Genomic DNA, 25620 nt, shown 5'->3' on the forward strand with positions numbered 1-25620 from the left:
AAAAAGCTCAAAAAGTCCTAGTCAAATAAGGAAACTTGTGGATTAAGTTACTCCCCAGAAATTGGCTGGGGAGATGTCCATTACAGAAAGCAGAATGCTATAACTATAATTGAAAGCTGCCATGTGTAACAAATTTTTCAGGGACTTCGAGAATAGGAGAAGGGGGAGGGGAAGGAAGGTATTTCTCTGTTATTACACAAAAACAGAAAAACATCAGATCAAACATTTCATGGCAACTGCCATGATGTATGGATTAACTTGCGTGCTGCTAGGGTATATTAGGGTGATCACTTGACTAAAGAAATATTAGTTGATCAGATGCATGAATTATTATTATTATTGGGTTCACTGATCAAATGCTTTTGACTCGCCTTGGAAGGAAGAGTTATCAAGCCTTTGTTCTTCCCATTCCACCATGTGAACCCTACCAGTAAGAAGGTCTAAGCTGAATGCTCTAAGCTTAGACTCTGTGATTTAAGCAAGCCATCTTTGTGTTTCTATAGAAATAATTTAGAAACATTTACCATTTTGGAACCTAAGTTTTATTGCTTGTGTTTTGTTACTGTTGTGTGGAAAAGCATATGCATCTGACCTTTGAAGAATTTCCTGGAGAGAAGCAGCAGGACAAGAGGAAGTGTGGACAAGCCCTTACTCTGTTCTGTGGGACTTCCTCCCAGGTAAGTTTATATAAGATTGTAACATAGGTAAAGGTAAAGGTAAAGGTACCCCTGCCTGTACAGGCCAGTGTTGCCAGACTCTGGGGTTGGTGCGCCCATCTCACTCAAGAGGCCGGGGGCCAGCGCTGTCCGGAGACACTTCCGGGTCACGTGGCCAGCGTGACATCGCTGCTCTGGCCAGAGCCAGAGCCAGAGCCAGAGCCGCACACGGAAACGCCGTTTACCTTCCCGCTAGTAAGCGGTCCCTATTTATCCACTTGCACCCAGGGGTGCTTTCGAACTGCTAGGTTGGCAGGCGCTGGGACCGAGCAGCAGGAGCGCACCCCGCCGCAGGGATTCGAACCGCCGACCTTTCGATCGGCAAGCCCTAGGCGCTGAGGCTTTTACCCACAGCGCCACCTGCGTCCCTAAGATTGTAACATAAGAGGCCTCTAAAAAGGCTGTTGCTTTTTTATTTGGTTGGTTTGTTTGCTTGTTTGTTTGCTTGCTTGCTTGCTTCTACATAGCTTATCTTTTTATCTAGCAACTCAGAATAGTTAACTAAAATATTGTTAAAACAAAAATACGATATAAGCACCACAAGTGGGCTTAATGATGATGAAGAAGATAAATGAATACATTGCTTACATTGATCAAGTTGATTAGTTAGGAATTGAAAGTGAATAAGTAAAATCTGTGAAAGTTCATTTTAGTATAAAGGCCATTCATTTGCTGCAAGAAAGCAGCTCCCTTTGCCAAAGCCTGCTTTGTTTCACCTGAAACCTCTAGCTTTCCAACCCACTGAATTGTTCGGTGTTTACCTATTCATGCAGGGACATTCAAAGTTAAACAGCCTAATATAATGACAACACTTTCACTTCGGGCTAATTGCATTGGGCAGTTCCAATTATTATGATTAAGCAGACTTATGAATGAGGCAAACTGTGTAGATGTTACAAAATAAAATATGATGTTCCTGATGATATCATAAGTATGTCTTTAATTTAGCAATTTGTCGGAAACACTTTTGGGAAGTTGTTTGATTATTTCAATAACATGGTTCAGTTCTGGCCTCCATGATCTTTGCAGTTTTAATCACAATAGACAAAATCCCTGTGTTATTGTTAGAGTAATAACTTGCAGAGTACAGGATGTCCATAAATGTAAGACTGTTTAAATGTAAGACTTATTAACTGTTTACAAGATGAGGAGTCTCTGTTATAGAAAGCCAGAGCTTCTCTGTTGCTGAATCAATCTGCTACCCAGAGGCCCCTTCTCATCTCATGTGAGGGACTTAGGCAAAACCCACTTAAAGTGAGGAACCCACTATCATGAAGTAGTGATCCTGTGAGCAAGTATCACTGGGTGCGGCCTCTCAGGCAGGTGGTAACAATTAGTCCCCAAAGTGGGAGCATGCATTGGGGCTGACTGGCTGCCAGCATTCCCCAGCCCCTATAAATCTTTGAGTTAACCTGTAGGGGGAGGGAGAGAACACACAATGTATTAGACTTGCTGTTTGATGTTCTATAGCTGGGTGCCAGAGAAGAAGCCAATAAAGTCTGATAACCTGTTCAGTGCCTGCATGTGATTGATTAGTAGCCTGGAGGGAGGACTTGGGAAAGTGATCCCTTCCTTGACACCCACTTCCTCCAAAAAGGAATGTGTCAGTCAACAGTTCTCTATTAGCCTCTAGGTTGGCTTCCTCAGCCTTGTAGATCTATGAGGTATACAGTGGTACCTCGGGTTACATACGCTTCAGGTTACATACGCTTCAGGTTACAGACTCCGCTAACCCAGAAATAGTGCTTCAGGATGAGAACAGAAATCGTGCTCCTGCAGCGCGGCAGCAGCAGGAGGCCCCATTAGCTAAAGTGGTGCTTCAGATTAAGAACAGTTTCAGGTTAAGTACGGACCTCCGGAATGAATTAAGTACTTAACCCGAGGTACCACTGTAGTTAGTATTTCAGCTTCTTGCTTGCAGTTGGTCACGTCTGCTGCCTGATGCCTTTGATTACCACCAAGCTCTTTTGATTTTGCTGTATCTGCAGCCAACACTGTTTTTTGCTCCTGTTTACAAATCAGTTTAAAATCTCTTCTGTTTCTCACACTGAGAGCCAGTGTGGTGTAGTGGTTAAGAGCGATAGACTCGCAATCTGGGGAACCAGGTTCGCGTCTCCGCTCCTCCACATGCAGCTGCTGGGTGACCTTGGGCCAGTCACACTTCTTTGAAGTCTCTCAGCCCCACTCACCTCACAGAGTGTTTGTTGTGGGGGAGGAAGGGAAAGGAGATTGTTAGCCGCTTTGAGACTCCTTAAGGGGAGTGAAAGCCAGGATATCAAGTCCAAACTCTTCTTCTTCTTCTTTGTGTTTGGCCTCCTTCAGTCATCACCTCATGAAACCAAGAAGCTATTTCTCAAGTGACCACAGCCTTCTATGCCCACATTTTTCCATTGTATATACATATACTGTCACTCTGTTGCAAAGATTTGAGGTCACTGGAGCCTCTATCAAAATAGAATTTCTGTCTGGAATTCTCTCTTCCCCCCCCCCTCCATGAATTTACATAATCTTTGTGCCTCAAGTCTGTGTCCAGGTAACCAGGCAATTTGGTTCTTAGCTTTCTCCCAAACAACAGTTCACACTGGAATAGTCCATTTTGCCCCTTTGGTTCGAATATTGTCTGATTCCGCACACAGTTGCATTTACTTGCTTTCCTTCCAGGACCTGGCCCTCTGTGTGTCAAATTCTGATTTTTTTTTCCAAAGTTAAGTCAGATTCTTCAAGCAATCTTTTTCTTAGATCTGAAGCCTGAATTCCAATGGCAACTTGCTCCCTAATGAGTGAATCTGCAAGTCCTCCAAAATTACATGTCTTGCTTAACAGTCTAAGATCTGTAATAAAGGATTCAAATGTTTCCCTATCCTTCTGTGCTCTCATATGAAGCTGGTATCTCTCAAAGGTTTCATTTAATTTAGGAGTGCAATATTCCTGAAATCTCTGTAAGTAACGCAGTCTCATAATTCGTTTGTTGTTCTTCACTCAGTTGCAAACTGTTAAATACATCTAATGCTCTGACCCAGCAATATTTAGAAAAATAGCTACTTTCTGCTCACCATCTTTCTTTGTAGCTCCATTTGCTTTCATAAAGAGGTCAAATTCTTGTCTGAACCTTTTTCCAGCTTTCTGCTGCATTTCTGGAGAGAGAAAGAGGTGTTGGAGTTCTGGGTTGTTCCATCTATTTTTCTTTAGCATCCTCTATTCCTGGTCTTTTGTATCTTTTCCATCTTCCTTGTTGCTCAGTGCAGTCTGTCCAACTCGCACCTGACCACATCTGGTATCATGAATTATTCTTAGATTAATAACATACAGAATACAGGATAACATAAGATAAACATAAGATATACTTTATTAACTGTTTACACGATGAGGAGTCTCTGTTGTAGAAAGCCTCACAATCCCTGCATAACTTTCTTTGTGTTTGCATCACAACATACAGAAAGGACCATGAATTGTGCCTGTATTAGCTGAAATATATATTGTTGATTTCTTTCCAAAACATTGCTGGGCAGCAATCACAACCCAGTTCTTTTCTTTTACACACATTCACTCCAACATGTGAATTGCCACATTGATTTCCCTTTTTATGATCTGGCCTTCACCCTCAGTATACCTCAATACACCTTAATACTCACTTCATGTCTCTCAGCCACGTTACTCACAACACTGAGTGGAACAGTTTCTCATATTTATGTAAGTCTCCAACAACAAAACTAAAGCAGTGGCTGCATAGATCTACTCTAAGGACAGGGAAGCAGGGAAGTCAGAGAACTGCATAGAATAGATGATAAGCATAGTGCAAGCGCGGGGACCCTGCAGCCCTCCAGATGCTGTTGGACTCCAATTCCCATCAGCCCCATCCAGCATGGTCAATAGTGGGGATGATGGTAGTTGTAGCCTAGCAACATCTAGAGGGCAACTGTTTCTCCAGCTCTGCCATGGTGGCTATGATGAAGCAGATTTGAGACTGATATTCTTTCTTCTTTTTCGGCAATCACTCATAGCTGAGTAAGATTGTCTTCCAGACTGATCATAATGTCATTGACACCATATCTTCACCTTTCCAAATTAAATATGAGGAGTGTTTGAAGCTCAGCTGTGCAAAAAAAAAAAAAATGTTATTCAAAGAGCAGAGGGAAAATTTGTGGTTTTTAATGGGTTGGATACAGTGTTTTCACTGCACATAGCTTACTTTTGAGGTGGCTGAGTGGTTTTTTGTGTCTTTGATTCATTCTGCAATAGGGTTTGGAATGGAAACCAAATACACAAACAACAAGTTGTTTTTGGTGATCTCCTTTAGGGGCACTGGTGAAACAACTGATGATGCAAAAACATGACCCATCATCTTCAGTGGTACTGCAAGAGATGACACCACTTAGATCATGCAGCGCAATAGTAATATGTCTTCGTTCAGTCATACTGAACAAAACATACAAGCAGGTACATGCGGTAAAATAAGAGAAGAAATTATATGTTTCTATAATATATATGCACAACCTCCACATAAAACATGCAATTCTCTTAAGAAAACTTGACCATCTTAGTAGCTTTTCAAAGGAAGTCAACCTTGCTGACACAGGAGCAGCCCATTCAGTATTTTTTGATGTTTCTCTTTGTAGAAATAGCGATATCCAACATGGTTCCCTTCATAAGTTGTTGCATTACAACTCCAGTTAGTCATGCTGCCTGATGGAACTTGTACTGTAGTCCAGAAATCTGGAGGACATTAGCTATCCCCATAGTGTGAGATACATGTTTTAACTATTACCATGAAATCTACAATAAACACACTTGCTCTTTTCAAAAAGCCATTTTGCAAAGATTGGAGAGTCATTTTTTTTGCAATCTGGTATTATACAGGTCTTTCAACACTGTTTGCATGCACACACATTGGCGGGACCAGAGGGGAGAGAGTGCACACTCAGTTTTAAAAAGACTCTCTCCCTGAGTTCTTACGCTCTCTAGGTGTTATCCTGCTTCTGAAGCCCTTCGCTGTACAACTAACATCTACTGTGAAGGGTGGAAGGTGGAGTGTAGGGATTGGGGAGGAATTTGGCCCAGTTTTCATTTAAAGGCAAAGCTACCTAGGAACAAAGCACAGCCATCCTTTGAAATTTTCACTTCTCTGAATTCTGCAACACAGTTCTCTGGTCAAATAGTGTCCAAAACTGCATGTACTGGGTTGAGGTGTGTATAAAACATGTATTTATTATTTTGATAATGTACAGTCATACCTCAGGTTACAGACGCTTCGGGTAGAGCAATTTCGGGTTACGCACCTTGCCAAACCCGGAAGTACCGGAATGGGTTACTTCTGGGTTTTGGTGCTTGTGCATGTGCAGAAGCGCCAAATCGCAACCTGCGCATGCACAAATGCGGCACTGCGGGTTGCGAACGTGCTTCCCGCACGGATCACATTTGCAACCTGAGCGTTCACTGTATTATGTTAGGGCAAATTTCCCGGCAAACTTGGGTGTGAATGGGGATATTGCATAAAAATATGTGTAGAAGACCCTGAAAAAGACCCTGATGTTGGGAAAGATTGAGGTCACAAGGAGAAGGGGATGGATGGACAGTGTTATCAAAGATACCAACATGAGTCTGACCAAACTGTGGAAGGCAGTGGAAGACAGAAGTGCCTGGCATGCTCTGGTCCATGGGGTCACGAAGAGTCGGACACAACTAAATGACTAAACAACAACAAATGTGTTGAAAAGGTTAACAGCTTCAGTTCCCAGAGTTCTTTGGGAAGAGGAATTGGTTGTTAAACCAATTTGAGAATTGTATCTCTGGGAGTGGAATAGGAGTACCCTAACAACTCTCAGAGCCCTTAAGGAAGTAAAGTTCTCAGGGTTCTTGTGGGGAGGGGAGCCATGGCTGCTTAAAATGACATGGCCCTGGTTGAAGTACTGGTTGAAGTGAAGAAGGGACCTGAAATGCTAACACATTTTGTGAGAAGGTTTTCTTAAAAACAATTATAAAAGGATGTGGAAATTTAGAGAACCAAACTTAAGAATGGAAAAATGAGGACTTGGGAGAAACCAAAATTGACAGATTCATCCACCCCTAGCTGAGGAACCCTTTTAGAGCAGGTTTTAGATGCACACAGGCAGCTGCAGGGGCAAGAAGGGGGAAATCCTGCCCCATTTGCTGGCACAATGTTAGGTATCACCCTAAGTTTCCACACTGGTGCTTCCACAACAAAGGAGCCAATGGAAGGGAGAGAGAAGAGTAACAACCAACAAAAGGAGAAGGAAAGGAATGGAAGAGGAAAATAAATACGTTATCCTGTACATATCTCTTTATTCACATGTCTTCTTAATTTGCTACAGCTTTTTCATCTGTCTTCTGTATTAGAACAATATGACTGCTCTGTTTACCAGGAATATAGTTAAAGGTGGACTGCTTCTGATCTCCATTAGCAGTGTATCTCATCAAAACAGCTTAACTAATACTTATTTACTCTTTGGCTAACAGAAACTGTGGGATAAATGCATTAGTAAATTAACTTAGTAAATATCTCTCCCCAGCATGTTCTTTTTTTATGGACTATTTTAGACATTTTTCTTCCCTTTAGAAATATAGTACCTCTGGGAGATCAGGCTTAATTTTTGTTTAGATGTTGGTCCAGCAATGTGTGTGCTTTGTACATCCTCTGGTGGCAACATATGGAAATGCCTGTCTTTCTGTTTGCTGACCTAATGCTCTAAATGCATTTGTGTTACCTTTTCTTTAACATTGGCTTTGCCGTGTGCATGGGAAACAAAGATTTCACAAGCAACCCAAAGCGCCAGAAGGACAGCTGCCCTACAACACACAGGAATGCTTTCAGCAGATATACAAGTGTTTGTTTGCTATGTAGTTTCAGGACAGCTGATGGCACTATCACTCCACAGGTCTGATATTGCATGCTGCTGTTTCATAGAGAGAAAAAACATTGGCAAGTTCTTGGGTCAACCTCTATTAGCAACTGAGTAACCAAGAAATCTGCATTCTAAATTGGAAAAGAGACTCAGGTATTTTCTTAAACGTAATATTGTCATCACCAGGTGCAGGTCAGCAGTGAGACTGCTCATGTCAGTAAAAGTATATATATTTATATGTTTTAAAGATAATGGCGGAAGCAAAAGTGGCAAGTATATCCTCTTTAAAACATAAAAGACTTTTATGGGCTTGAATTGTAAATATACTTTTACTGACATGAGCAATCTCATGTCATATGTGAACATAATTTTGAAACGAGTTACATCATCTAAGTAGGTAAGGTGGCACTGTCTTAGGGCCAAATCACATGTTTAGTTAGCTATGTCTCTGTGTCTTTAAATGCACAGGTTATTTTTCTTTCACACACAAATGGCCAACGCAAAGGGCCTGATCCAGATTGAGAAATCAGTGTAGGGAGCTTGTTTTGTAATTTAATTTTGTATCAAAGCCAGCTTGGCAAAGTAGTTACATTAAAGTGCATCTTGTAAATTTTTTTAAAAGCATTTACCACATCCCTGCAGTGGTTATGATCCAGCTCAACACCCCAATCCAGTCAGTGCATGAGAAAAAATCATCATCATCTTGTTTACTTCAGTGGCGGGTATTTTTTCCATGCAAATTACAGGTGCAGGGTCCCCAATCTGGGTAGGAACCATGGGGGCGAGATTTTGTGCCCCAATCTGGATCAAGGGGCCCTGCACAAGCAATTTGTATTTTTGAAAAATGCACGCAATTGCATTGAATAAATAAATGAAATTCATTAATTAATTGGCTGCATCATTGGTAGCTATAGTCCCCAAACCAGGTGGAAATGGACCAGAGAAAGTAAGAAATCTGGCTTTCAAGGAAGTAGCAGGTGGTTTCCAGGAATGTTGAGCACCTCCAGAATTGACCACACCATTAGGCAGAGGGAGGCAATGTCCTCAGGTAGCAGGTGCAGGGGGAAAGCAGCAACCACCACTCCAGCCATTTCCTTGAGCTCCCTGGTCATTCCCTCTACTGAAGTCATCTGTCAAGTCTGGCTGACTGCTGTACATGAAACTGAAGGGGTGGGAAGTAGGAAACTTGTATTTTGCATCAGGCAGAGAAAGGGTTTGGGGCAGCCTTGCCAGCTTCTATAGCTGGAGTCAGTTGGAATTGGGCCAGACAAAGAACAGGGTACGAGGGGTGACTGGAAATTCAGAGCTAGAAGAAATAATCCAAAAAGATACCAGCAGTACACACTGCAATGAAATAGAACAGATCTCTCTTTTGTTTCTAACAGATGGCATTTGGGAGAGTCACGGACATTCTTTTCTAAAATATACGCCTCACACCTGGAGCAGTCAAATGCCAAGATAGCAGGCTTGATTCTCCATGCGCCTCTGAGTATCTGTGTACACATTACACGCATTGCCCAGCAGCCCCCTGACCCATGGGACATGTCAACAGTCAGTAGTATTATTGTGTTAAGATGAGTTATGGATATGATCTACTAATCACTTTTGGCACCAACCTTTCAGTTATGCCTACTCTCTTCTGCTGAAGACAACAGACACTATCCAGAGCAAGATAGGCATACTTATATCTCACTGAAATCAACACACGATATAAATGCTCAGTTAAGCTTAATGGAGTTGTCCTTGGCAAGAAGAGTCTTTGTGTGTCCTCTCCAACATATTTCATTTTACAGTGCTGTTACAGTAAATGTGGTGTATTCTCTGTGTTTGTAATAGACCCATACTTGTCAAAAATGAGAATAGGTCTTTGGAGTTTGTTTGGTTTACTGTTCATTTGCTACATTTCTATACATCCAGCCAGACAACTTTTTTTGAGTAATTTGCATAAGAAAAGACAATTTGCAACAAACACCAATTTATTCCACCCAAAAATAAGTTGCAAAGCAGAAAGCCCAGTGAAAATGCAACTAATGATTTGCTAAGGAAAGTGTGGGCTCCCCTCCCTTAGGCCAGTTTTATGTATTTTAAGCCGACCAGGAGGTGGACGTTAATGAAGAGCTCCTTAAGAACAATTTATACATGACCCATTGATTGAGCAAATGGTTCTATTCTGCTACATGTCTTGAGCATAAAAGAAAGCAGCAGGCAGATATTTTTCAGAGGCTGGTTGAGGCTGCCAGGGAGGGTCCTTCCCTGCACTCACCTACTCCCATGCCAAGGGCTAAAGCAAGTTCTGGGACAGGTTTTCTTGACCACAAAGAAGGAGGCTGATGGCTTACTTCTAGTGACCAGGACAAGGTGGTGTAGGGTGTGCCCATGGCACTTTTACTTCAGCCCATGGGGGAAGGTAAATGTTGGGATGGATCTCCAGCAGGTGCCATGGTCAAGCACTGACTAAATAAGCAAGGACTAGCTAGTTCACATGGCTGCTGCAAGCACATGATGTGGTTGGTCTGCACAGACGACTGGAAGCCTCTTTGCAGGTGCAATATCACATCACCTGCAATGTATGAATTAAACTCTCCCCCTCCCATTTTACATGCATAGCTATGAAATCTAAAATCCCATTTAAGGCTTCAGTTAATCACATTGTGCCTCTAACATTTTCCACTTTCTCCACACCGCTCTCAGGAACAACTTTAATGCTTCCCTGGACATCAGACCAATAAATGGGTAAAGGCTCTATTTGCTGTCTGCAGGTTTAGAAGGAGAATTTAACGTCCTGGTTGTTTTTATTCATCCAAGTGCAGGATCACTCTAATACAAGCTGAGAAAGGTATAACCTTGCTGCTGTCCCTATTTTTAGAGTTCAGAACTCACATTATGCTCACTCACTCTCTTTTCTTGTAGATTAGAGTATTTCATTTAAATAAATGGTGAGTGTGTTAGGCACTCATGATTTCAATGTATTTCTACATGCTGTTCCACATTGGTTGCCACTCCTTTAATAAATGCTTGCTTTCTTGTAATGAAAAATATCACTTTTTAAATAAGCCTTGTATGATTATATGTTTGGGGGACTAAATAAGGGTTATGTAGGCCCACTTTAGAACAGTACTTGATTGCTTCTCCTGCAAATGTTCCCGCCTCTTATGAGTGTGTGTCTAAGGTCATGTTTGAAGTCCGTACACCTGCATGCTCCTGCATGCATAGCAAATGTTGATGACAGAAAGTAGAAGCTTGGTTCCAATTCCTCAAATAATCTCAGGAACATATCACAAGCACTACTGAACTGAACAGAAGCAACACATGTTTTTCTGCACATTTATACCCTTTGGTTGCTGTAACCAGGTTTGTGTAGAAAACTTCCCATTGGATCCTGCTCCCACTGACTTCCATTAATGTCAACAGGAATCAAATGCATTAGCTGTCTGGGTTGTTTGTTCTCAAATAATTGAGTATCACCTTTAAACAGAAGAGGAATCAGTATGTCTTTTCAGTTTCCATTTCTGTGAATCTTAAATCCACTGCTGTGAGTCAAGGATTAGGAAACTTTCTATGTTCGTTTAAAGTCACTCATCCACTCACAGTAATTACAGGGTGTGTGTGGGTGTGTGGGTGTAAAGATATCACAGCAAAGGAATGCACTGAAGAAGGCAGGGTTTAAGAAACTCTCATAAAATATATTCTGTGCTGGTGATTGGCTTCTATATATACCCCGTTTCCTGGATATTTAGTTGAAGAAGTGGCTTAATCCAACACAAGCATCCTTTCGGATGCCTTCTTCCATGTGTATGAAAGGCTTAAAAGAACCATAAGATCCAGGAGACATGAAACAGGAATCTGATTTCTTTAACTGTGGAAATAAGTAACATATTTTTTATTTTCCAGCAGTCATGTTGTGCTCCAAAATTTAAATCTTCCATCATTATAAAAACTGGATCTGCTGGAGAGTGTGCCCTATATTTAGTTGTAAGAAAGTAAACATGCACCTTGATACATTTGAAGCTATAGAGGGGTTTTTTCCTTTGATGCAGTCCCCTCAGAACCCAGGTATAGAGGGTTTTAATACAGAGGTCTTGCGCAAGCTAAATATAACTGTTGTACAATACCTCTGTATCTTCCATTGTGCCCAATTTGAAACATGATAACTAAGGGCTATTAATGTTTGCTCTTGCATACTTCCTGTAAAAAAGAAATAGCTTAAATGTCCATGGCTCAGACTCAGAAATATCGGCATGCAGACTCTGAACAGGAAAAGATAGTGGAGGATGAAAGAGGAATTATTGAGATGAGGGGCAAGAACGCTTAGTGGCATGGATAGGACAACAGTAGTATGTTGTTGTTTAGTCGTTTAGTCGTGTCCGACTCTTCGTGACCCCATGGACCAGAGCACGCCAGGCACTCCTGTCTTCCACTGCCTCCCGCAGTTTGGTCAAACTCATGCTGGTAGCTTCGAGAACACCATCCAACCATCTCATCCTCTGTCGTCGCCTTCTCCTTGTGCCCTCAATCTTTCCCAAAACAGTAGTATAGCTATGTGAAAAACAAATAAATTAAAATTGCACATGTAGGATACTCACATGCCAGGTTCCTGTTAAAAGACCTACTTATTTACCAACACACTTGCTGTTTATGAATAAAAAGCTCTTAGTCTCTTGTTTTAGATCCTGCCAATATTGTGGTTTTCATGTATTGATCTTATGGAGATTGGATTACATTGCCTGTAAACTACCCTGGAACTCGTTTATTTATTTTAATGGAGGGTAGTATAGAATTGTGTTAAATAATTTAAATAGATATTTATTCCCCAAATAAAACATGTTTCTTATCTAAGACTGCACTAGAGTATCTTGGCTATGAGATGGAGAATATGTTGCAGAGTAAATGACGTAACGTCTCCCCTTTAAAGAAACCATTATTTCCCTTTCCTGTGCTCCTTTCCTGTGTTTATTGTAGTTTCAGTTATTACCTTAACACTGTAATTTCCAATGCTGAAAGCTGCACAGTGAGAAAAGGTAGTTGATCAACATGTGTATTTAAAAAACAACAACCGACAATCACTACCCAAGCATTGATTTTGAGCACATTGGCCCGGATCCAGTGCTAGTCATGCATGATAATAAGAAGCTCCTGGGACAAGGATCCACATCAAATCAAGTGATTTTAACAGGGCCCTGACAGATTGTTTATTTCCAGCCCTTCAGGTAAAAAATATCCTCATAAAAAACAAAACCTACCAGTTAAAAGAATTCTTCAAATGTTCCTCCACATGAAAAAACCAAATTCATTTCTAGAATAAAGGCCATGTGAAGTTAGCATAAAAATGGCTAGTTAAATGTCACCACAGTTCAGCTGGTAAATGGCCTGCCTCTTTAAGAAGCATGCTTGGTCTGTAACTTGGGTTGCCATATTTCAAGTACTGAAAATCCAGAGCTTTTTAAAGAAAATTCCCAAAGCTGAGATTTTTCGGTTATGTTGACGAAAATGTGGACATATGACCACCCTACAGTGGGTGTGGTTCTCTCCATAATAATAATAATAATAATAATAATAATAATAATTTATTATTTATACCCCGCCCATCTGGCTGAGTTTCCCCAGCCACTCTGGGCGGCTCCCGTATTTTTCGTCCTATAGGGCGCACCGGTCCATAGGACGCACCTCGTTTTTTGGGGTGGGGAATGAATAATTTAAAAAAAATTTCCCCCCAGCCGCGGCTGCCACCCCAAGCCTTGCACACGCCTGCCCGAAGCACGGGGCACCCTCCGGAGGGCTCCGTGTGCTTCGGGCGGCAGGCTGCCGCCCCAAGCCTCACGCGCCCTGCGGGAGCTCCTGCCGGGCGCGCAAGGCTTGCAGACACTCACCCGAAGCACGGGGCACCCTCCGGAGGGCTTCGTGTGCTTCGGGCGGCAGGCTGCCGCCCCAAGCCTCACGCGCCCTGCGGGAGCTCCTGCCGGGCGCGCAAGGCTTGCAGACACTCAGCCGAAGCACGGGGAGCCCTCCGGAGGGCTCCCTGTGCTTCGGGCAACAGGCTGCCGCCCCAAGCCTCGCGCCCTCGGCGGGAGCTCCTGCCGGGCGCACAAGGCTTGCAGACACTCGCCGGGGCTGCAGGCTGCTGCCAGCAAGCCTTGTGAGCCCGCAGGAACTCCCGCCGGGCTTGCAAGGCTTGCGATAGCTTCCTGAAGCCTGGAGAGCGAGAGGGGTCGGTGCGCACTGATGCCTCTCGCTCTCCAGGCTTCAGCGAAAGCCTGCATTCGCCCCATAGGACGCACACACTTTTCCCCTTCATTTTTGGAGGGGGAAAAGTGTGTCCTATGGGGCGAAAAATACGGTAAATTTTTTTGAGTCAACAAATGCTAGACCCTTATGAATCTTGTGCTAGCCAGGTACATATCCAGATAGACATTTGCCGCTGCATCACTTGTAACCCTGGCAGCCTAGCCCTGTCTATGGATCTTCCTTCCTGAATTGAAATGACCATATTTATATTAAAAGAATAATGTCCTAGCCTATTTACAAGAATATCCTGAAGGTTTCAGGAGTACAAATTGTCTCTTTTTAAAAAATGAGAAAATAATAATGGGGCATTTGGATGCTTAAAGAGGCCCCTACAAGAGAGGAGCCTGTGAAGAATTAACATGCAGCTGCTTAGGCAGCCATGTCTGAGCTTGATTTATTTCCTTGTTGACCTACTGAGGCCAAAAATCCTGCAACAGAATGGCAGCTGGGACATCTAAGGACTGAGATGGGAACTTCTAACATCTTTGCTGCCCCAGAACTCCCTGCATCTGCCCCCAGGTTCAGAGGCTATGGGAGACATCAGCAGTAGCCCAGGGAGAGAAACATTGGCCTATGGAGAGCTAACCCCAGGCTGCTTCAAGACTCTGTTCCAGGCCCTGAGATTCAGGTGCAGAGTGGCAGCTGGAACATCTAAAGCCTAAGGTGGAACTTATAGACACCTTTGTCCAACTCCAGATACTATTGTGTCATTGCCTATTATATTGCATTTAAACTACATTATAAGCTACTTCAAGAACTTCAGTTAATAGGCAGAATAAATACTCCAAAAAACAACAACAACAGGTCCCGGGTTCAATGCCTCGCAAACCCAGTTGAAAGTATGATGGAGCAAATGATGGTGTTGGCCTAAGATGCCAAAGAGCCTGAACCTACAATCCTAGGCTTAGCTCAACCCTGGTACAAGGCAAGCTTTCTACGTTTGTGGAAAATGCAACAGAATTTTCTTACATTTGCATGACTTTGTCACTGTGGCTACCTTATTCCGTCTTGATTTATTACCACAATAAACTTCCTAAACACCTTTTATTGGGATTAACTGAAAAGTCAGAACTCTTTGTCAGGCTTCATGTTAACTGGAAACAAAACAAAGGGATGGGGTCAGGGACAGAGAAAGATGTTGCTGGATAAAAGTCCCAGTCTTCCATTTTTGTAATAGGCTTCAAGATTAAATGGAAGTGGTGTCAAGAAAACTTGATTAGGTAAGATTACTGCAAGTGTAAAAAACCTCTGGTTGCCCAAAGCATAGCTGGGGGGTGGGGTGCTTTGGATCTGTCTTCAGAACTACATTTCAAAGAACACAGCAGAAATAAAGAAAAATGTTGCCATCCTTATACTGTTACCTGTTTCTACATGTTATATACATTTACATAAATATAAATGTAAAAGTGTATACAGCAGATGGAAGAGTCCTTATTTTCATGTAAATTTTCCTTCCATTCATAGAATGGGTGCTATCCAGTATAGACTACCGTGAGTGGAAGGGGAGGGGCTGTTTTAGTTTATTCCCCTCTCATCCTGTAAAAACCCACCCACACATACACATCACCTCCCATGCTTTTCTCCAATAGGGTATGTGCAAATTTTCAGACAGTGCAAGGGAATCAGCAGAAATTATTTTCCTCCTTCCATTTGCGGGAGCTGAAAGCACCCATTCCGGAAGAGGAACTGTTCACAGATCTCTGGACCTGACCGAACCGTGTGTGTGTGTGTGTGTGTGTGTGTGTGTGTGTGTTTACTGGTCCGTGCTAGAATCCAAATAACTGCTAGATATATAGTTGCATTTGCTGCAACTCTGTTTCATCTGGACTCTGATGTTTACATTTACACTATTATACCAAGCAGCTCTGCTGCATTAAATAAATAGGACTGTTTGCACAGGAAGAGAGCTTGGTGTGTGTTACTGAATGCACATGTCATACTTGCAGGTCATATGATGTTTAGCATCAATGACTATTGCAAAGGTGGGAGATATATAACCATTACAGATGTCTTCATGAATGGTGAGCCTCAGGATATTTTTATTATTTTTGCATTTCATAATAACCTGGTCTTACCAGCTATCCCTTTGTTTCGCAATCACAAAAATATGATTTATATGGTTTCCAATCTCAATAATATAATCTTAATATTCCCTGTGATGAAGGGGATATCTCTGGCCAACTCCTATAATGTTTTTGGCTACAATCTTATATGCTCTTGCCTGGAAGTTAAGTCCAATTGAACTCAGTACAGTTGTACCTTGCTTCTTGAATGGAATCCGACATCCAAGAATGTTTGAAAACCAAGACACGGTTTCTGATTATCTACAGGCGCTTCCTGCACTCAATCGGAAGCTGCAGAAGCCACATCAGATGTTTGACTTCCAAAAATAGTTCACAAACCAGAACAGTCACTTCTGGGTTTGTGATGTTCAGAAGCCAAAACATTTGAGAACTAAGCTGTTCGTAAACCAAGGTACGACTGTAGTCTTGTGTCTGTGTAAATATGTAGAGGATTGCATTGTTGTTGCTGAAACAGCTTTGGCCACTATATCCAGGCCTTTGACTTCATCCCCTACCCAACAGCCTAGCTGCTTCAAAAGAGGAGGTGCAAGTTCTGCACTAATATTTTGCAGTTGTGCAGTCAAATCTGTGCAGTGTGGCAAAGAATAGCAGTGAACTGAACTATGTACCCAGATATATAAGTCAAGATCTAAACTGTAAATAAATTTTGTTCTCATTTGAGAAAGGACCCTAGTTCAGTGATTCAGCTGCAAAAGTTTCCAGGTTCAATTCCTGGCATCTCTGGTTAAAAGGAATAGGCTACAGGTGCTGGGAAAGATTTTAGTCTGAGACTCAGGAAAGCCACTGTCAGGCAGAGTAGGCTAAGGATAGCCACTATGGTACTCACCAGATACTGTTGCACTACAACTCCCATCAGTCCCAGCTATGGTCTGGGATGTTGAAAGTTGAAGACCAGCTTCTAAAAGGCACCCCATTGGCTCTCTCTGTGGGGGACAAATCTGGGCAAATATGGCCTGCTATAAGGTTTTTGCCTAGCCAGCATTTTAAATCTCTTTCTGGTGGTTAGCGCTTCCTTTTTTGCAGCATCACTTTTCACTGGATATAAAAGCAGTCAGTGGTTTGGATCTGTCACTTTTGCTCTGTTTGCAGAAGGGGCTTCCATTTAGATCACGTCAATGAGTCCAAGTTGCCTTCCATTAATGGGGGTCCTGTCAGGAGAAAAGGTGGGCTGATGATAATGAAGATGAAGATGATGATGATGATGATGATGGAGCATCTGCGCCTTTTATACTAGAATGATGCAAGAGAGGAGAATAAATACTAAAAAAAAGATGTTGAGAGCTGCCATTATTTATACAATCCCTTTGAGGTGTGTTGTTTTCACTCATCATTTTCCCACCAAACATGCTGGGAGTTGCAGACTACTATAGAGTAGTGCAGTGCAAAACCTGGTTGTCATGAGCAATAAAAAGTTAAGACTAGCTAGTTGGGAGTTTTAATGTGTTTTCTCCTTGTAATATAAAGCTCATTCCCAGAATTTCACTGGACCGTGTGGACAGGGCAACTGTCATAGCTGTCTATCAAGGCTGAATTAGATGAAGGCAGACAAAGCAGGCTTTGTGGCGAGACTGAAGCTGCAGCCTCAAACGTTTCCATTTCTCATCCAAAGGCACTGTGGGGGCATTGTCTTCCCCCTCTCTGAAAAGAGAATGGAACAATTATGTTACTGAAATTCCACAGTGAGCCTGAAAGACTGTTTATGTCCAGCCAGGGAGACAGTGAAAACTGAAAGGAGTTTCATGACAGCAGGGGTGGAGGTTTCTCGATATATTCTTCAATAGTATGGTGGGCCTGACTCTTCTCTCTCTCAGCAGTGTAAATCAGGAGAAAATCCACTAATGCTAATGGAGTGGAACTAGTTAGAACAAGTCTCACTTATCCCTGACATTTTCATCGAGTTGCCCCACTCTGTGCACAGTGGATTTTATTACTTTCAATCAGTTATGTACCTTCTTTCCAAATGTAACCTAAAAGCCTTATGTTTTGTACAGAAACAGAAAACAGCAATGTCTTGAATGGTGCACAGAACTTTGGAAATTCCCACAGTTTTTGCTTTGAACAAATCCTCTGTATACAACTATAATACCAAGTTTCCCTTCCTGAACTAAAAAGGAAAAAGCTAATAGGAGTCCAGTTGTTTAAAGTTCCCATTGAATATGATACATTTAGTTCCTTTTGGTGTGTACATAGAGGGCAATGAGATCCCCACAGCTCCTAAAGCAAATGATCTATCACTCCTGGGGTGAGTCAGGAATAGCCACCCATAATTTCTTGTCAACTGCCCAGCTGCAACTATAGATTATATAAGTCTGTTTAATAGTGTTCTTTACTGATATTAATTTTGCGCCAAGAATACTATAAGCATGTAAGAGCAAATGCACAGAGATTATCTTAAGCAGCGTGCTCTCCTTTCACAAGAAGTTACTCTTGGGAGTAAGTCCCAGAATGAAGTGGGACTTCACTGCCTCCAACACTGCTGTTCCACACCTGAAGCAGACTTCCATTTACACAGTAGAACTTCCCCTTCCCCTCCTCTCCTTTGCAGGGCTCCATGCTTCTTCAATCTCTCTCCTCCAGCAGCACGTTCAAAACAGCAGTGGGGTAGAGGTGGGGTGGACTGAGTAGCTGAAAAAAAGTCAGCCTTTCATGGCACACATAGTCTACATAGTCAAACTGGTATAAGGCTTTGATTTGACGTGTTAACTTTACTTCTGAATTATTTGGAAGCTGAAGCTATTGTTGCAGATTTTCTTAGTTGCTGCACACACACAAAAAACCATCCTAGCTTATAATTGGAAAGCTGCACCAAACTCTAATGATTATGGAATGGTTAATTAGCATTATGGAGAAAGCAGCCTTGCATTTTGCACATGTAGTCAGATTTCCACAGATGTCTTATCAACTGATGTCTTTTATTTTCAGTCTTGCACAGAGTTTTTGCTAATTGCTATTTTTTATCGTCAGAACTGTGAAGATGTTTGTTGTTCACTGACTTTTACTGCAGCTCTCGCTTTTACTGAATAGATGTTTCACACTTGCTTGCACTGCCTTCAAGGTCACCTGTGAGCTCACTGATTGCCTAAACTCTTTTTCCTGAGCATCTCACAAGTATTAATTTGTGTATGTCTGATGGTTGTTGCCCCACCAGTTCCTCTCTATACCTTACAGGATCTCTTCAGTAGCTCACATTCTAGAAGTTCTTGATTGCTTCCATGATCAGAAGTCTAGTTTTGCTTTTTTCTGCTAGCCTCTAATTATAACCTCCAGTGTCCTGTGTTATATCCAAACCTACAGAATGATCCATCACTAACCAATTACTTCCCACTCGTGCTCGTAGCTTTTCCATGTGTGATATTCCCCTACTGTTGATTTCTTCCTCCCTACACCTGTAGGACATGGACTGGATCAAGCTCTTAGATTTATAAATTATTCTTCTATATCAAACTTACATTGTACTTTCCACATTACTATCGCAGTCTTCTCCATGCTCTGAATAATCAGCTGTGGGTACTTTCACCAGGTCCTGAGCTAGAATATTGATAATATATCAGTTTTGGCATAGTTTACATACTGGCTTCAGACTTTACTAACAGCACTTCAGCTATAATCATAATAATAATTTTATTACGGTATTTATACCCCACCCATCTGGCTGGGTTTCCCCAGCTAAATGACTCATGTATCAGTTTTCCATAACAATGTCCAAAACAAGTCTATACTATAATATTTTGACAAGGTACAACTGGGTGCAACTGCACCTATGTAGCCACCCAACAGATGATTGGCAAAATTTGCTTTGAAAGTGCAAACCACCTTTCAGTGTGGGCGATTTTTCCCCTCTACCCATGTAGCCAAATAGGTGATTGCATCACAGGCCATTGCTAGGCACTTGACTAAGTCAAACAGAATCACACCTGCGGTCCTCAAAGAATTACCAGTCAAACATTAAGATAAAGAACCATTTAACCACTTCCCAGGCCTTTGAGGGACTAAGCTGGTTTTGTTCTGCTGTTAGCTTCCAAAGCTTCGTGTGACTGTTATAGGGGGTAGATATGTGGTGTTTGTGAATGAATTGTCGGTGCTGCATGAAAATGTTGATATTATATATTATTCCCCCTCGCCATGGTATATTACAAGTTGCTTTGAAACATTTTAGATAACAGGCAGCTAATAAGTCTAATAAATAATAAGAATGAACTGTATTAAGGGTCATATTAATAGAAGTTAAAATTCTGAGCTGTGTTGGATCTCAGTTGCATAAATCACAAGTCACCTTCAGTGACTCAGGCTCATCTCTTGTAAATAATAGAATGATACAATTACAGGAATCTTTGGCTCATTGTTTGGCTATTGACTAAATGAGAAAATTAGTACAGTACTGATTTAAGAGAGCACAGTTTACACACACACACACACACACACACACACCAAGCAAGCACTCCTCAGAGAAGATGAAAACATAGTTTAATTTGGGCTGTGGCTTACTGTGAAAGTTCCATGTTACAATATGCAGAAATAAACTGAAGCACTGTTGTTATGACAGCTTTTGCTAAAATCTATCTCATGGCAGTCACATACTTTCTCAGCTTCAATTAGCACTAAACTAATTAACACACTGCTCTCCCATATACTTGTGAACAGTGGCTTTTTTCTTTCTTAGCCAGTCCCAAGTGTGATGTAAGAGTGATTGAGTAGCTAATTACTCTTTAATTGAATTTACACATTATACCCTTTTCACTTGTTCAAGCAGAATATTCGTTCAGAAATGAAATTAAGCTGTACCAGCATGTGAAATATACCCACTGTATTAAAGAAATGAAACATAACTATAAGGAACCACGTGAAAGCGTGTTTTATTTCATTTATTATAGCTGTGTTGAACAGGAGGCGACACAAACAGCTTTTCGTGTTAATTATAAATTAGGTTAATTGAAAAGAAATGTGTGACCTATAGTTTTCCATAAAGGTAAAAGTCTCGATATAAAAACAAACTTAATATGAAAATTAGAAATGCTTTAGGAAAAGGTTTTATTGGAAATTATCAAATAAACACATCCCGACATTAGGTGTTGATTTTGGATATGGATTTATATCCCTTTTTCATATATTCATGTTATTTATTTTTGTTGGTTTGTTTATTTATGTTCCACCTATATTATAGCACATGTTATATTTGATGAGAACCAGTGTGGTGTAATGATTAGAGTGTTGAACTAGGACAGAGAAGACCCGGGTTCAAATTCCCACTCCTGGGTGATATTAGGCCTGCTCTGTTCTTTCTTTGTAACTACCTCAAAGGGTTGTTGTGAGAATATAACAGAAGGGGAAGAAAACTGTGTATGTATGCACCTTTAGAGAAAAGGTAACATATAAATACAATAAATAAATAAATAAATATTAAAGGCCTGTGTGATGTCCTGACTTGAATGACATTAATTTGAATTAGATATTAGCATAACCCTGTCAGAAAAAGCTTACAGAATATTGGAAGCTCAGGGTTCCATCAATACATTACATATACAGTGGTACCTCAGGTTACATACGCTTCAGGTTACTTATGCTTCAGGTTACAGACTCCGCTAACCCAGAAATAGTGCTTCAGGTTAATAACTTTGCTTCAGGATGAGAACAGAAATCGTGCAGTGGCAGAGCGGCAGCAGCAGGAGGCCCCATTAGCTAAAGTGGTGCTTCAGGTTAAGAACAGTTTCAGGTTAAGAACCGGACCTCCAGAACGAATTAAGTACTTAACCTGAGGTACCACTGTATTGTCTGTTTTACTTTTAACTGGAGATTATTCTACAGCTTCCAAAAATGTAATTGTGAAACTATTGGCTGAAAACCCATGAATTTTCCGGAAAACCAATGAATTTGTTATTAATAAGTTTAATTGAGGGAAAGACAGTACTCATCATTTGCAATGCTGTTTAAATGTAATTATGATTTGGTTGACATAGAGATGCATACTCTTCTTGCTATAGTGCGTGCTGATCAGTAAACAATATTTCAAATAATTAGTACTAATACATATTGTGGACAGATTACATTGAAGCAAGTTCAAAGGGGCTCATGTTTTTTCAATATTCTGAGAGTGAGATTTGTTACTTCCTAAGTCCCATTTTTCTCTTCTTCGTGTTAGAGAATTCTTTATTCTCTGTCTCTTATCTTTCCCGTCAGGCCTCTTCATATTGGCAGGAGCACATCTGATCCCCTTGGTAGAGACCGTCTGATCTCTAGATTCCGAAAATAAAGAAATACTGACTTTCCCGTATTGTTATTTCTTCATTACTTTCAATAAATTAATATTCATACTTTCAAATAGGCTTATGTTTATTAAATAAAAAACAGGAAAGAGAGAAGAATGACTTATGGAAAACCACTCCAGCTACTGAGTTAACATATTGGAAAAGGACAGAATTCTAAAATGTTATGTTTCTCTCCCTCAGGCCACTCCTTAGTATGGCTCAGAAATCCACAAAAGCTTCTAGTAATCAGGGTAGAATAAATACATATCGACGCGAAACATCAAGGACTCTTAGAAAACATCAAGCCAGCAGAAATCAACTTATTTAATTCAATCTTATTTCACAGGGATATACTGTATCATGTATAATTGTTTATCAAAGCATATGAATCGTAAAACAAAATGTGTAGGATACAGAGGGAGTCATATATTTACCAGCATTACACAGGTTTTACTATGCACTTTTCAACTCTTATTTTCAAGAGGATGTTAGGGTCCCATCTGCAAAATACTTTAAAAGATGTATTATACCACCTAAACAGTCATGACTGTAGTTTATTACGGGTGGTGAGAGTTGTTAGAGATTCCCGTTCCCCTCACAGAGCTGAAATTTCAAAGTGGTTTACTGTATTTTTCCATGTATAAGACAACCTTTTTTCCTAAAATTTTTAGTAATAGATTGGGGTTCATCTTATATTCAACAACTTCCTTAATTTTTAATTTTTTAAATTTTGGGCTCCCAAAAATAGTCTTATACATGGGGTTGTGTTATGCATGGAAAAATACGGTAACAATCAACCCTCTCTTCCCCAGGGACTTCTGGGGATTGTTGCTCTCTGAGGGGAATAGGGGTTTCCTAGCAACTCTTAGAACCCTTAGCAACCTTACAGTTTCAAGGATTCTTTGGGGAAAGCCATAAAGTGGTACAGTACTGCTTTAAATGTATAGTGCAGATGGGCCCTAGAATGGGTTAGCTATGTGTGACAAAAAAATGGCAAATGTTTTTCTGGGGTGTAGTGACGCCTCGCTTTCTGCATACCTGTAGATGCCTCAAATTACCTTCAGGTCTATTCTTCCATTCTTTGATTGCAGAAGTAAAATAGACAGTAACATAAATGAAATAACACTTGAGAAGGATACAATAACTACTTGGACTTTTCCTATATGGGAACAGATTCCAAGATACATTTTCCTTCAGCTCTCCTCCAGCAAAAGTAATAAGCATGTATTCAACCAGGCACAAGATGTCCTATTCCAGATGCCGTGGACAACTTCTAGATCCTGGGCTAGGCCATGGATGACTGACTCAGGTGCTTGAGGTTATCAGCAGCTGGTGAAAATTTGTAATTGGAACTGAGCAGGTAGTGTAGAAGGGTACCAAAGGTCTGCCAAACTTAGAACAGCTTCACAGGTAACAGAAGTTACTCCGATAAAGGATAAAATTCATCAGAGTTCAGTGCAATCTGAAGGCTGTCTAAGCTGAGGTTGAAAGGAACAGTGTGTTCCAGATTGCATCCTAGCTCTGTGACATTGATAAATGGCCTAATGTTCCACATCCAGTCATCTTTACTGAAGAGCCTACAGGGGAACAAACAGTAATAGGTGAGTCGGTGTGTTGATTCAAAATCCCTGCTGGAAAGATCTGGTTGACTGCTCTTAAGAACAGAGTGCAGCAGCATGTCCTCCTGGAAAGTGCTGCCTTTGGGGTGTACTGCCCACTGATCTGTTTAGGTAAGTCTAGGGGGTACAGAATCCCCAGGGCAGGATCCCCTAACTCAAGATCACTATGAAGAGCTCAGTCATGACACAACATGAATACTTTAATATTGCATTTATTACTATTGGTGCACACTTTTTACCAGTTTCTCAGCATTAATGTTGGCCCAGCATTGTGACATAGCTATGGCCAAGGGAAGGACCAATACTCCCTGGGATCTTGTGGGGCTTCCTCCTCTTGCATGGCCCAGCAAGATCTTGGGGGCATTCTAGTCCTCTCTCACCTTGTGACTGGAGGTTTTCCTAGCCTCTACACACACACACACACAGACGTCCTAGGTCTTCCATTGAGGCATTGAGTGGCTGCTACTTTACAGAGCTGGAAAGTAATATTACTCTTTAACCAGAATTAGCCTTCAAGTTGAGAGGTTTCTTTCAATGGATAGCAGGTGACTGTTAGGCATCATCTACATAGCTGTTGATCATAACTTGGGCTTAAATGGCATTGAGTAGGATCTCAAGGCCCTCTTAAGTTGGGCAGACAGCTCTGCACTTGAGCTCTGTCTAGGCCAAAGCCAGCGCCATTCATCTCAGGTTACCAGCAGGATTCCAGTCACATGATGTGCACCACATTGGGCCCCTATATGCTGGTCAACTTGCACAGATCTTAGGGGGTTAATGAATCCTGACCCAATGCCATGCCAACCCCCATTTACCTCACTTTGGTCAACAAATATTGTGGCCTGTTTCCACCCACACCTGTGTCCTGTATTATTTAATCTCTACCTGGTTTGGGAAGCTGACCACAATGCGTTTGTCAATGTGGTGCTTATTGTGGTCAGTCAGGCATGAAGGGAACCAAAGATTAACAGGATCTGAAGGATACTAAATTGCTGCGTGGGATAAAATAATGTGTGGCAAAACACATTCTTTTGATTCTAAATTCCTAAATTATTTAATTGGCTCAACTTTCCAGTGAATACCCACTTATATTGTTTTGGATCTAAGTATTACCTTGTAAGTTATGGGCAGGTTGACAAAGTTGTTCCCAAGAATTATTTTTAGATGCTGTTAAATGTATTGAAAGAGCTTTGCCATTTCAGATCAATATTTTTTAGAAGTAATTCTTCCATGCTTAAAATTCAAAGTCATCTTGTCAAATAACTTTGATGCTACTGATATTTGAATTACCGGCAGTGGCCTTAGGACATTATTCATTCTCTCACAAATAAAATTTACATGAGTATGTCTGTGACTTCCCCCTCAAGTAATCTCTATGCTGGAATCCAGATGCATTTGAAATCACTCCTTCCAAAAACAAAGTAATTACATTGTGGAACTGCAGAAGAGTACTATATAATTGAAATTCCAATATGGTGAAGGGCAGGCACACAACAGGAGAAGAAGCAAAAATTCAGGAAGAGAGGGCAGTGGTTCCTTGGCTTATGCAGTCATCTGCAAAGTTTTCAGATGTGGGACTCACATTTAACTGAGTGCCAATGCAAGAAACACTGCTATTTCTATGACATGCATGACTCTCTCTTTTCTTCTATGCTCATGATAAGGGAGACAGCACTCCTCTATCTGTAGGCCATCAACAGTTGTGTGAAAGAGTGAATTCTGACAGGTGCAGCTTGTCCTGTAAGGATGGAGGCAAACTACACCTACCCAAAATCTAAGTTGGACACAAACCTTAAAGAGTTCTGCCCCCTTTGCATTTG

At 41.2% G+C, this 25620-nt stretch overlaps 1 protein-coding gene and 1 long non-coding RNA gene across 6 annotated transcripts in view; one reads left to right on the forward strand and one right to left on the reverse strand.

Moving 5' to 3' along the window:
* The first annotated feature begins 430 nt into the window (after positions 1–430).
* The window catches only part of LOC307220682, a 58853-nt gene continuing 33663 nt past the window's right edge, over positions 431–25620 (forward strand). For 2 of the 3 annotated variants that reach the window (XR_013841036.1, XR_013841037.1), the window contains exon 1: positions 431–677. This is a non-coding gene — a long non-coding RNA (uncharacterized lncRNA). Of the gene's footprint in view, positions 678–23694; positions 23786–25620 lie in introns of those variants that run through there. The other variant, XR_013841038.1, reaches the window with a different exon arrangement.
* CA8 (carbonic anhydrase 8) overlaps positions 21810–25620 on the reverse strand; it is a 38248-nt gene continuing 34437 nt past the window's right edge. For 2 of the 3 annotated variants that reach the window (XM_079984665.1, XM_079984663.1), the window contains one exon: positions 22489–23761. The gene's annotated coding sequence lies outside the window, so the exon portion shown is untranslated. Of the gene's footprint in view, positions 22173–22488; positions 23762–25620 lie in introns of those variants that run through there. The other variant, XM_079984664.1, reaches the window with a different exon arrangement.

Source organism: Podarcis cretensis (genome assembly GCF_951804945.1).
Source record: "Podarcis cretensis genome assembly, chromosome: 7".
Taxonomy (NCBI): Eukaryota; Metazoa; Chordata; class Lepidosauria; order Squamata; family Lacertidae; genus Podarcis; species Podarcis cretensis.